The 11,935-nt window shown below is 32.1% G+C and overlaps 1 non-coding gene across 1 annotated transcript; it reads left to right on the top strand.

Moving 5' to 3' along the window:
- Positions 1 to 931: 931 nt before the first annotated feature.
- Positions 932 to 1,003, top strand: Trnaa-ugc (transfer RNA alanine (anticodon UGC)). Its single transcript has one exon. It is a non-coding gene; the product is annotated as a tRNA-Ala (tRNA).
- Positions 1,004 to 11,935: the final 10,932 nt, after the last annotated feature.

The following is an 11,935-nucleotide window of genomic DNA, read 5'->3' as shown; positions in this document are numbered from 1 at the left end:
GAAATGCAATGTTAGGTGATCATTTCTGTCCATGTCTCTAAAGATTTTTTTTTCCTCGCGAGGGATTGCCCATTTTCTGTTTTGTCAACATATAAAGACCTATTATCAATACAAACAATAAACTTGACTCGATACACACACATTATGGCGCAGACTTCTAACTGCGCTCAGTGACGCGGTTGATCGTCTGCGGCTAGCCCAAGGGCGCCAATCGGCTGTGTACTCTAACGACTGCTAGCGCCACGCTTCGAACTCCCGTGTTCAAAAGCAGACGATCGGGAAAAACAGAGGAACAGCCATAGGAAATGAGAAAGTTGTAAGGCAGACGACGAGAAGAGAGAAAAAAATCAATTCACGACGAGTGAGAGACACACGGGAAATAAATTAATGTTGAAATGTCTCATTATGACATGTACACAGGTAAATAAACGAGACAAGGAGCATGTCTCGTATATAAAGCTGATACTATTAGGTACAAAAAGGAATAGGTGAATATATAGGCACTACATGAATTAAAACAATGGATTTAATTATCAATTTAGTTATCTACTTGTACCTTTTTTATACTCTTAATTAAAAGTCAATAGTTTTAAAGTCAATAGGCGGAATTGTTATCTAGTTTCTAACTCTTTTCTCAACTCTATAATTCAATATAACAGTAAGGACCTATATAAATTTAGTTAATCAAAGTGGACACAAGGTGACAAGAGTTATTTTTCTTTGTTCCTGTAAGCATTAGGAACTTAGGAAGTTAAAAAAAATAAGCATGAAAATATGACGATTTTTTTCTTGTTCAAACTTTTCATTATTAGAAAAGGCTGTATGATCTGAAAAAAATCTTTCGAAGTTTGTATATTCTCCGTTGAATGATTGGACACTGATCTTCAATGTCGTATTTAGCTAATCAATATTTATTAATGTTTAGTAACGTGGGGATGTAGCTCAGTGGTAGAGCGCTCGCTTTGCATGTGAGAGGCCCCGGGTTCGATCCCCGGCATCTCCAGAAACTTTTTTTATTTTTTTTTTCCTCAAATTCAATTTTTCTAAAACTGATATTTTGTTCTATGATACAATTAAAATCTCTTTCTACAGGTTAGGGAAGAAATCATTCAAATTCAACCTCACATTTTTTTGCCCACATAGTCTGAAATATGCCCTATCAGAAGATTGTGAAATCAGACATTCAAGCCTTTTTTTAGAATTATCAATAATTATTTATCTTTTGCAAATTTGTTTGATACTTTTAATAAAGATAACCTTAACTTTTTGTTACTTTTAATCAGTAAGTCATATTGATACTGGAAAATTTGGGTAAAATATTAAGTAAAAATAGAACATGCATGGCATCAGAATGGAAAATTTACATATAAATAGCCAACAATTTTAGTTTTCTTAAGAGAAAATGTATTATATTCAATTTTAACAAAAAAACAACAGAATGATTCAAATGGGTCCTAGAAAATTTAACCAGTGGTTTCAGATATATTGGCGATTAAGATATTTCAATGGCAAAAAACCGAAAAGATTCAGTGGATGACGTCACAATATTTGACCTTTGAGCTCTTGATGTGACCTTGGCCTAAAGAATAGGACGAAAATTTTAATTTGCATTTTATAACAGACTGTTATAAAACCTGCTTGTATATATTGCATTTAGATAACGTAAACATAAAATTAATCCAAAATGTAAGCTCCCAACTGACCAATATATAAGATTCTCTGATTTTTTTTTTACGCAAAATATAACGCAAACATGCAAAAACTGATTATTTTTCTTACAAAGATCATTCTTTGTTGTCAATATTCTTATAATTATTCTTTTTTTTCTCCAGTACTTTTTAAGAAATGGGTAAGAATTAGTCTAAGGGTGTTTTGTCCTACCTTTAAAAAGATTTTCCCCGCGCTTGCGCATTTTTGGGCCTTCATCTAGAACATGTACTTGTGTGGTACTGAGGCATTTGATATGCATGAATTTCATTTCAAATATTATAACTTGTCAAATTCATGACTGTGTTGATTTATTAACGTAACGATCCATACTATGCTTTGAAACTAACAAAGCTACAAATCTCTCTGCATGCATGAAACTTCTCAAAATCATGTTCTATTACAAAGTAAGTACATGTCATTTCCGGGATCTTTGTCAATTTCGAGTTCAACCGAACCTCCTTTTGTAAGAACAGTTACTAAAAATCAAATGCTTAAAAACATATGAATTATAGAGAATAAATGCTTGTTTAAGGATTTGGATTTTTTTAACTCTGCTAATTCACTTCATTGTACTTTCTACTTTGCACGTTATGCAAATTATCCCATGTTTCCACCTACCACTGATGCCCCGTCATACCCAGCAATCTAGACAGGGATTCCAAATAGGTATCTATATTGTAAAAGTGGGAGGGTCTGTACAACCTAAAAAAAAAGACTGTTATTATATTCTGTTCTAATCCCCACTAAAATGAACATATGTATTGACACAAAATGAATAATCTTATATATACATGTAGATATAATGCTATAGTTAAATTTTTACATTCTGCAAGGATATCGATGCAAAATGTGACAAGGTAGAATGTTATATAGTCCCAATTTATTACATTTTGCATTGTTATTATTCGTCGTCCAGAAAAAATCCCAAAGTTTCAATGAATCGCCTATAAGTTGGACAATGCATTTTGGAATAAAATTTAACTCCCCAAGTCCCACCTATAGGTGAGTATATATAATACGGTAAACTGTAACTGAGCGGGGGGGGGGGGGGGGGGGGTGAGAGAGGGGGGGCTAAGCCCCCACTTTTCTTTGCAAAGATATACTTACAAAAAGGGATAATAATGATATAAGTGGCAGTGTTTTGAAAAAAATGGTAATGAATTAAGTTTGTAACCCCAACTTTGCTTTCAAGGTTTAATTGTAATAGTTGCTGAACTGTAGCTCTCCGAAAATATATATAATATCTCCGGTCTGTCAATGTATATTTTCGGAGAGCTACAGTTCTGCAGATAGGTCGTAATGGACATTTGATGATTTTAAACTTTTTTTCTGTATTTACGCCAATGTGCAATAAATCGACCCTATAAGAATGATTAGACATCCATAGCTTTCCATATTCCATTGAGTACTCGGCACACCTCGGCCAATTCGATGTAGGTGACGTAATCAGCTGAGGTTTGCCGTGTGCACCATTGCAGCTCATTTAAGCATTGAATTATCATTTTTTGAAAGATTCAGTCTCATAACTGCAATGGTGTGTGCAAACAAATTGAATAACGCGCGTTGCTGTTATGAGACTGCATCTTTCAAAAAATGATAATTCAATGCTTATATTTACATTTTGTAGCCCCTGTATTTTCCACATTTTTAATTTTTTTTTAATTAAAATTCCCTCCTTATCCTTCATGTAAGTTGCAATTGATAGAACAGCTTATGGAATAGCTTAATCCAAGCTTCCCGCCAGAGTTTGTTTGCGCACAAGCCAAAATCCGCAAACGAAAATAGTGCACAATAAAACAGATAACAATAATCAAAGTTTTATTATTTTTCAATCTAAAATTATAAACGTTACTTTGCAACAGAGAAATACAAATGAATGGTATAAAAGACCTAAAGTTTTCGCTTTGTTTAAACTGTAATGACGTAGTCCCTGTTTTCATACGCCAGGCAGACTTCGGTAATTTGGTCTTGTGTGTTATGTGTATTTATCATTTGTAATTTTATCATGCGTTTTATTAGGGTCAAACAAAGTAAATGTAAATATCATATGATGAGGCCTATTTATAGAACGGATGAAAAATCTGCACCGAAGCAAGACTTTCCTTGATGAAAGCCCAATGTTATCATTTCATCATTCTATCATTTTGGACACTTATTTTTCTAGTAATTGTGCGGATTTGGTTCCGTGTTTAGTATTCTTCTATGTATATCCGGTTTTATACAGATTTCCACGACCCATGGCTTTGCTCGCTATCTTCCTTGAATATATTCTTATTTTTGACACCAATGATTGAATTTGTGAATAGTATATCTAAGCCATGGATAGTAAGTAGTTTTTTATTTATCCCTTTGTATGTCGCCAACTGCAGTGATAAATATTCTAATATTCATTATCATGTCACTGTGGTTCGCATTCTTCTAATACTTGGATGCATTGAAACAAACCCAGGTCCTTCAAATAATATGAGACTTAGTTCATTGAAAATAGCACACAACAATGTGTGCAGCTTATTACCAAAACTTGATATTATAACTGCAGAACTATCACATTTTGATATTGTAACAATTAGTGAAACACATCTTGATAACAGCATAGAAAATGAGGTATTAGCAATAAATGGATTTCATCCACCTATTCGTCTAGACAGAAATAGGCATGGAGGAGGAGTTGCAATGTATATATCCAATGAACTTGCATTTTATGAGCGTCAAGATTTAAATACTATTAATTTAGAAATCTTATGGTCAGAGGTACATGTTATTAAGAAAAAAATTCTTGTTGGTGTATTGTATAGGCCACCCAATTCATTAGCAGACTATTGGGACAGTTTTTGCTCCAATATTGAAAAGGTACTGGAATGTAATTTACCAGTCATTCTATTAGGAGATTTTAATGTCAATGTTTTGATAGATCAAAGTTCACAGTTTAAACTTCTCTTACAAAGGTTTGGTCTCTCGAATTTGATTCATGAACCTACTAATTTCACTCGAAGTGTGTGGTACATGCATAGATCTAATCATTACCAACAACACTGGTATAATTAATGAGAGTTTTGTCTATCCCCCATGTTGTAGTAGTCATTCTGTAACTGGAGTGGAAGTTAAGTTTCATATATTGAAACAGTATGCTTATAAAAGAGAGATAAGGGACTATAAAAGTGCTAATTATAAAGGTCTTAATGATGAATTAAATGCAACTGATTGGGACACTGAAGTCTTTAATTCTAATAACATCAATGAGATAAATACAAATTTTGTAAACAAAATAAATGCATGCATTAAAAAACATATCCCAACAAAAACCATAACAATCCGTCCCAGAGATAAGGCATTTATGAATAATTCTATTAGAAAACTAATGAGGAAAAGAAATCGTATACACAAGAAAGCAGTGAAAACTCAAAACCCTCAACACTGGGAACACTACCGCATTTTAAGAAACAAAGTAATTGATGAAATTAGAGCTTCACGAGATAGACTCAACCAAAAACTTTCAGACCAAATAGATAAATCTATACCCCCTGGAAAATGGTGGAGAATAGTCAAATCTTTATCCAAACGAAATAATAAAAGCAAACCACCACCACCTTTAAAGTCCTTAAATTATACATACTTTCATCCTATTGAAAAAGCTAACTTACTCAATGAATATTTTGCTGGAGTTTCAACCCTTTACAATGAACCTGAGGTACCATTACATGGACCGGGACCACCATTGAACTTTTCACTTGATGATTTTGTTATCACAGAGCAGGAAGTATTGGATCAGCTCCAAGTTATAAATGTTACTAAACCTCCAGGTCCTGACTGTATGTCACCTTTGATTCTTAAAAATATAACTAACTCGATAGTAAAACCCCTTACCAAACTATACAATTATTCACTTACTATTGGGCAACTTCCAGACATTTGGAAAAATTCACAAATTACTCCCATCTATAAGAATAAAGGAAGTGCACAAGATGTTAATAATTATCGGCCAATATCAATAACCTCAGTTGTATGTAAAATCTTAGAAAAAATCATATTCAAGCACTTGTATAATTATTGTCTTGAAAATAATTTAATTAATAAATATCAATCTGGATTTCAACCAGGTGATTCCACAACTAATCAGTTATTAGAAATATATCACACAATAATATCTAGTCTTGATAAAGGTAAAGATATTAGATTTGTCTTTTGTGACATTTCAAAAGCATTTGATAGAGTATGGCATAAAGGTATCCTTTATAAACTAAAATATTATGGTATATCAGAACAAATTGTTAATTGGATTGAGAATTACTTGTCTGATAGAACTCAAAAAGTAGTTCTTGATGGCTTTTCATCAACTACTAGAGCTACCAATTCAGGTGTCCCTCAAGGGTCAGTCCTTGGTCCCTTTTTATTCTTATTGTATATTAATGACATATCTGAAAAATTATCATGTCCTGTAAGGCTTTTTGCAGATGACACCTCTCTTTATGTCATAGTTGATGATGATATTATTAATTCTGCAAACATATTAACTAAGGATCTTGGACAAATAAGACAGTGGTCTAATATATGGGCAGTAGAATTCAATCCTTGTAAAACAGTCAATCTAGATTTTAGCAGGAAAAATATTTGCCATCCAAAAATTAAGTTTGGTGAAGATGGGCCCACTATTAAAAATGTTGAAACACATACTCATTTAGGAATAAGATTTCAACAAGATGGTAATTGGAGATCCCACATACTTGATATTCATGCTAAAGCATGTAATCGCTTAAATATCTTAAGAATGTTAAAACACACACTTAAGAGGGATGCTTTGATAAAAATATATTTTGCTTTTATTCGTCCTGTTCTTGAATATTCAGATATTGTATGGGATAATTGTACAGAAAGAGATGCAAAATTACTTGAAGATGTTCAAGTTGCAGCTGCACGAATAATAACCGGTTTAAGAATCAATTCATCAAGATCAAAGCTTTATGAAGAGCTTGGCTGGGATACTCTTGAAATAAGAAGAAAAATACATAAACTAGTGTTATTTTATAAAATAGTGTATGGATTAGCACCCCAGTATTTGCAAGATTTATTACAACAATGCATTCTTCCAGATAATTCTTATCCCTTAAGGAATCAGGACAATCTTACATTTCATATTCCACAAGCCAAAACAACTTCATTCATGAAAAGTTTCCTCCCTTCAACTATAAGACTTTGGAATAATTTACCATTTAATATCCGAAACCTTTCTTCACTTACATCATTCAAGACTGCCATAAAGAATATATACTGCATAAAACCTAAGAAATATTACAATTATGGAAGTCGTAAAATGAATATATTGCATTGTCAGTTGCGAAATAATGCTAGTAATTTAAATGCTGACTTATTTAATCATTTTTTAAAGGAAGATAAAAGTTGTGACATGTGCGGGTTTAATTCAGAAACATCATATCACTATTTTATGAATTGTCCAAAATACTGTATGCAAAGACAGAACCTAATACAAAACTTTAATACTTTGCAATTACCAATGCCTTTATGTTTACAACTTATTCTAAATGGAGACAATAATCTTACATACAACCAAAATATTGCAATATTTAAACTTGTTCAAGAATTTATTGCAACTACAAAGAGATTTGCATGATATTCTATCTGCTTTTGTTTTTCAATTGTCAAATCACAGAACCAAAACCTATTTATGTTTTCTTATTCATTTTTTTTTGTAAATTTATACAATTATTCATATAATTGCCAGTCATATATGTTAAAATATGAATTTAAATTATATTATCAGCTCATATATTTCTCTTTTTATTTGTTCTCCTTAATTTGCCTTGTCATATACATTTCTAATGAATATATGCATGTATATATTTATATTTTTCAATGTTATATTAATAATATTTACTTGTACATGTATGATTTTGACCTTGTATTGTGGAAAGGACTTATATAGGCAGTGCCTGCTGTCCAATCCAATTATGTTTATCATAATAAAATATTGTTTAAATTAAATATCATTTTGGATCCTTTCTTCCATTTCGGTAGGTTTATTTCAGTAAATGATTGACTTTTACAAAACGAAAGTTGAAATATGGAAATTGGAAAGTCATTCGTACATAGTAGTAACGCTATAAAGAGGAAGTCAGCGGGTTGTGTTGTGTTTTTTTTTATATTTGAGCAAAGTTTGATACTGTATTAAAACCTTGTTTAAAACCATGCACTTTTTTATCCCTGAATTGTCGCAAACACAACCACAACGGTCATTTTCCGTTCTTGCCGCTTAGAGAGAGAGAGTTGATGCAGCTAGACTGCAAACTAGGTTTCAGACGATGAGATTTATAGTCTCGTTCAACCAGACCCTCGGCTGTCTCCGTAAATCTCCAACCACCCAGAGGCCGCCTCTAGGTGGTTGGAGATTTACGGAGACAGCCGAGGGTCTGGTTGAACGAGACTATGAGATTTAACATGTTCACTATGTTTATTGTCCCCCTGCTTCCGCGAAAGTGAGAGGACTTTCAATCTCGTTCGTCTGTCTGTCCGTTACAAATCTTTAACTTTATTTCCTTGGTCATATATACACACTGCTCAACGCGTTATCGGCAACTCGGTTGTTATCGGATACTCGGTGCAGGAAAAAACAATGCAAAGAAAACGTAGGTGACTTTAAATTTCTTCATTCAATGATAATTGTGTACTTCTGCAAACAGAGTTTGTAATCTTTGGCAGATAAAAGATAATACTTTCAGCGGTAAAAAGCACGATCCAAATCACACTCTTTCAAAAGATCTACAGCTCTTTAAAATGAAATTTAATAAAATTTTCTGAATATGTCAACATATTTTAGTCTTTTTAGAGGTCAGAATCAATTTGTTTTATAAAATAAAGTGATTTATTAACTATATGGACAATCATAAACCTTTAGATAAGCAGACATATATCAAAATTCAAATTATGGTTTATTTTACGGGCATTTGAAATGTTTCAGTGGGCAAAAACATGTTATCGGAAACACGGTTGAAGTTGCCGGATAATTCGGTTTTTCACAGGTGCAGGTTATCGGAAACCTAGATTAAAAAATTTCCATCTGTTTAAACGAGAGATTTAAAAAAAGACGAAATTCCATGATATTCTGCTGTCAAGGCTATCAGTTCTTAAAAAGATAACAATAATTTGAATTTCAGCAAACGAAGTTTGTGATCTATGACAGATCATTGATTATACTTTCAGCAGCAGAAAGCACAAACCGAATCAAAAGATCTACAGCTCTCTCAGATAATATTTTATTTAAAAAAAATCGGATTATGTCATCACAATTTAACTTTTGTAGAATTCAAATTTTAATTTATTCTATCAAACTGGTATATTTATTCTTTGGACAATCAAATACCTTTAATTTAAATCAGCAAACTTAGATTAAAAATCTAAATTAAGGCTTAGAAAACAGTCATTTGCAATGTCTCGTTAGTTGAATACGTAGCCGGATAATTCGGTTTTTGAAGGGTGTATGTTATTGGAAACGCAGGTTAAAAAGTTTCCTTTAGCTTCATAAATAGTTTGGAAAAAGTCCATTATAGTCTGTCAATTCTTGAAAAAAGCAAACGTAATGTGTTTAAAGTAATTTTAAAATTTATTTTCAAGGGCTGTCTGTAAGGTTCGTAAGTTTGTTTTGATATGAATGGTTATAAATAAGATAAATAATATAAATGATAGAACTATCCTATCTGTTTAATCATTTTTTCATGTTTTCCATTCAAGTGAACCTCCTTAAGCTTCAGGAGGTTTCAGACGTAAATCTTTAATTTATCATAACAATTACTTTTGTATTATGATAAACTGAGTATTACATAATTATTTTTTTTTAAATCAAGTTCCCCCATGATCCCCCACAAGATGAAATGCTCCCATTAAGCTTGACTTAATGGTAGCTTATAGGTGCTTAATGGTGGCTTAAAGACCGCCTTTAAACCACCATTAAGCCACCATTAAGCACCTATAAGCCACCAGTAAGCTTCCATTAAGTAACCATTAAGCCACCATTAAGCCAAATTTCTAACTTAATGGTAGCTTAATGGTGGCTTAATGGTTACTTAATGGTGGCTTACAGGTTCTTAATGGTTACTTTTAGACCACCATTAAGTCACCATTAAGCCACCATTAAGGTAGACTTACAGGTGCTTAATGTCCAAACTCCATTAAGCTACCATTAAGCCACCATTAATTCACATTACGCAGTCGATTATATTGTTTATATGGGTGAAAAATTATTTTTAGAGTGATTTGTTATCATTATTATAAATGTAGAGTTCGTTTTATCTTGATTTGGTAAAAATAATGAAAAAGACCGAAATTCAAAATCAAAAAAAAAAAAAAAATCGCCGCAGTGGGGGCGCGAACCCATGACCTTAGGTTTCGAAGGCAAACGCCTTATCCATTACGCTATCGCCGCTCCTGATTAAATATGGAGAATATTAAATATTTAACCTTTATTTTTTTTCAAAATTTGATTGGACTTGTTAAGGTTTTTACTAGAATTTTGTTGAACATTTCCAAACGTCTTGAATTGGTTTATTAATCAAAATATAAACAATTTTATTTTTGGATCTTAACACATTAATATATATATTTCTACACAGAGTTCGGATTTTAGTTTGATGTAGTGTGATTGAGTTCTTCGCTCTGTTAGTGTTATTCGAAAATTTTCGAAATGTAAGCATTAAATCATGATTGAAGATAAATTAATTATAGATAAAACACAAAAGTCTATCATCGAAAAAGAAAGAGGAAAAAAACAGATTCTACTATTATTTTTAATATACTGCGGATATTAACGGTTTCTGTGTCAACAATTTAGTAACAATCCTCGAGTAAGAGTTACCTGGTTAATTACGTTTACAAAAACTTTTTTTAGAATATCATATTCAGTTTCAATTCTTTTTGTATCATAATGGGTATCAAAATAATTGACTTTTTACGATGAATCATAATTTTTGATTTGTTATATGCTTGCGTTAAATTTAATTTTTTTTTTAAATAATTGATCATTAAAATCTGTCAGTGTACGTTGTGTATGTATAGTTTCCTGTTAGTTAACCGGGGACGGGGGACACCTAATTAAGGTCTATTGTCTGACCAGCCGGTTTACTGTACACGGATTATCTGTTAATCCTACCCCGTTTCTTAATGTGTATACATCTGGTCGGATGTCATGTTTAATCTGATCGGCCGTTCCTCTGAAAATCGATTTTGAAATAACAATCATTGAAGACCGACTAGATTTTGACAGATACTTACCGCTGCATTATTAAACAAAATAATGAATTAATTAAAATTATTCATGATGTAAAAGCCATTAAAAATTTTTTCATGGTAAAAGTAAATTTTTGAAAACTAAATATTTGTATACCAGTAGCCCCCCCCCCCCCCCCCCCAAAAAAAAGGACAAAGGTTTTTTTTCATGAGATCATATAGTTATATTCCTGTGAATTCTGTAGCGAAATGTTTCTTTTTACATATGAAATAAAATGACCATTTTAATAAAGTAATATATGTTTTGTGTTCGGAATATAGATAATTCTAAAAACAAATTGATTTTGGGTATTGTACATTTAAGATATTTCACAAGGACTTGCCCACGGTGTGTAATAATTATTTATTCTTAAAAATCATATACACTAAAAATAAAAACAACGCATGTAATAATGGTTAATTTAAAAAATAAAAATAATATACAGTTCTGATACATGATGTCTTGTTTTATTATCACTGTAAATGATTTTAAGAAAAAATTAGACACCTCGAGCAAGCCCCTGTGGCTATTAGCTAACTTCGTTCCCAGTGATCAAGTTTATGCATGTTGACAAAAAACTCGTAGATATTATGATCGAGACAGAATTATGAGATGGAATAGATTTTGCGTAAATGATATTAAAATAACTAAAAGCAAGTTAAAAGATTCTATATAAGATGCGTAAAAGTTTAATGGGGGTTGACCATTAAGTCACCATTAAGCTCAGCTTAATGGTGGCTTAATGGTAGCTTAATGAAGTTTGGACATTAAGCACCTGTAAGTCTAGCTTAATGGTGACTTAATGGTGGCTTAAAGGAATTAATTTCTTTAAGCCACCATTAAGTCACCATTAAGCTACCATTAAGCGATTGCTTAAAGGTAGTCTTTCGTCTTGTGCCCGGAATCACGTCACAGTTTGATTCATTTTCAGTTCCTCATATGTTTAACTTTTCC

This window comes from Saccostrea cucullata, unplaced genomic scaffold (assembly GCF_032062105.1).
Source record: "Saccostrea cucullata isolate Sc308-1 unplaced genomic scaffold, CSIRO_AGI_Scuc_v1 ctg2240, whole genome shotgun sequence".
Classification (NCBI taxonomy): Eukaryota; Metazoa; Mollusca; class Bivalvia; order Ostreida; family Ostreidae; genus Saccostrea; species Saccostrea cuccullata.
Note: the sequence above shows the minus strand (reverse complement) of the source record. Positions and strands in the feature narration are given on the sequence as shown.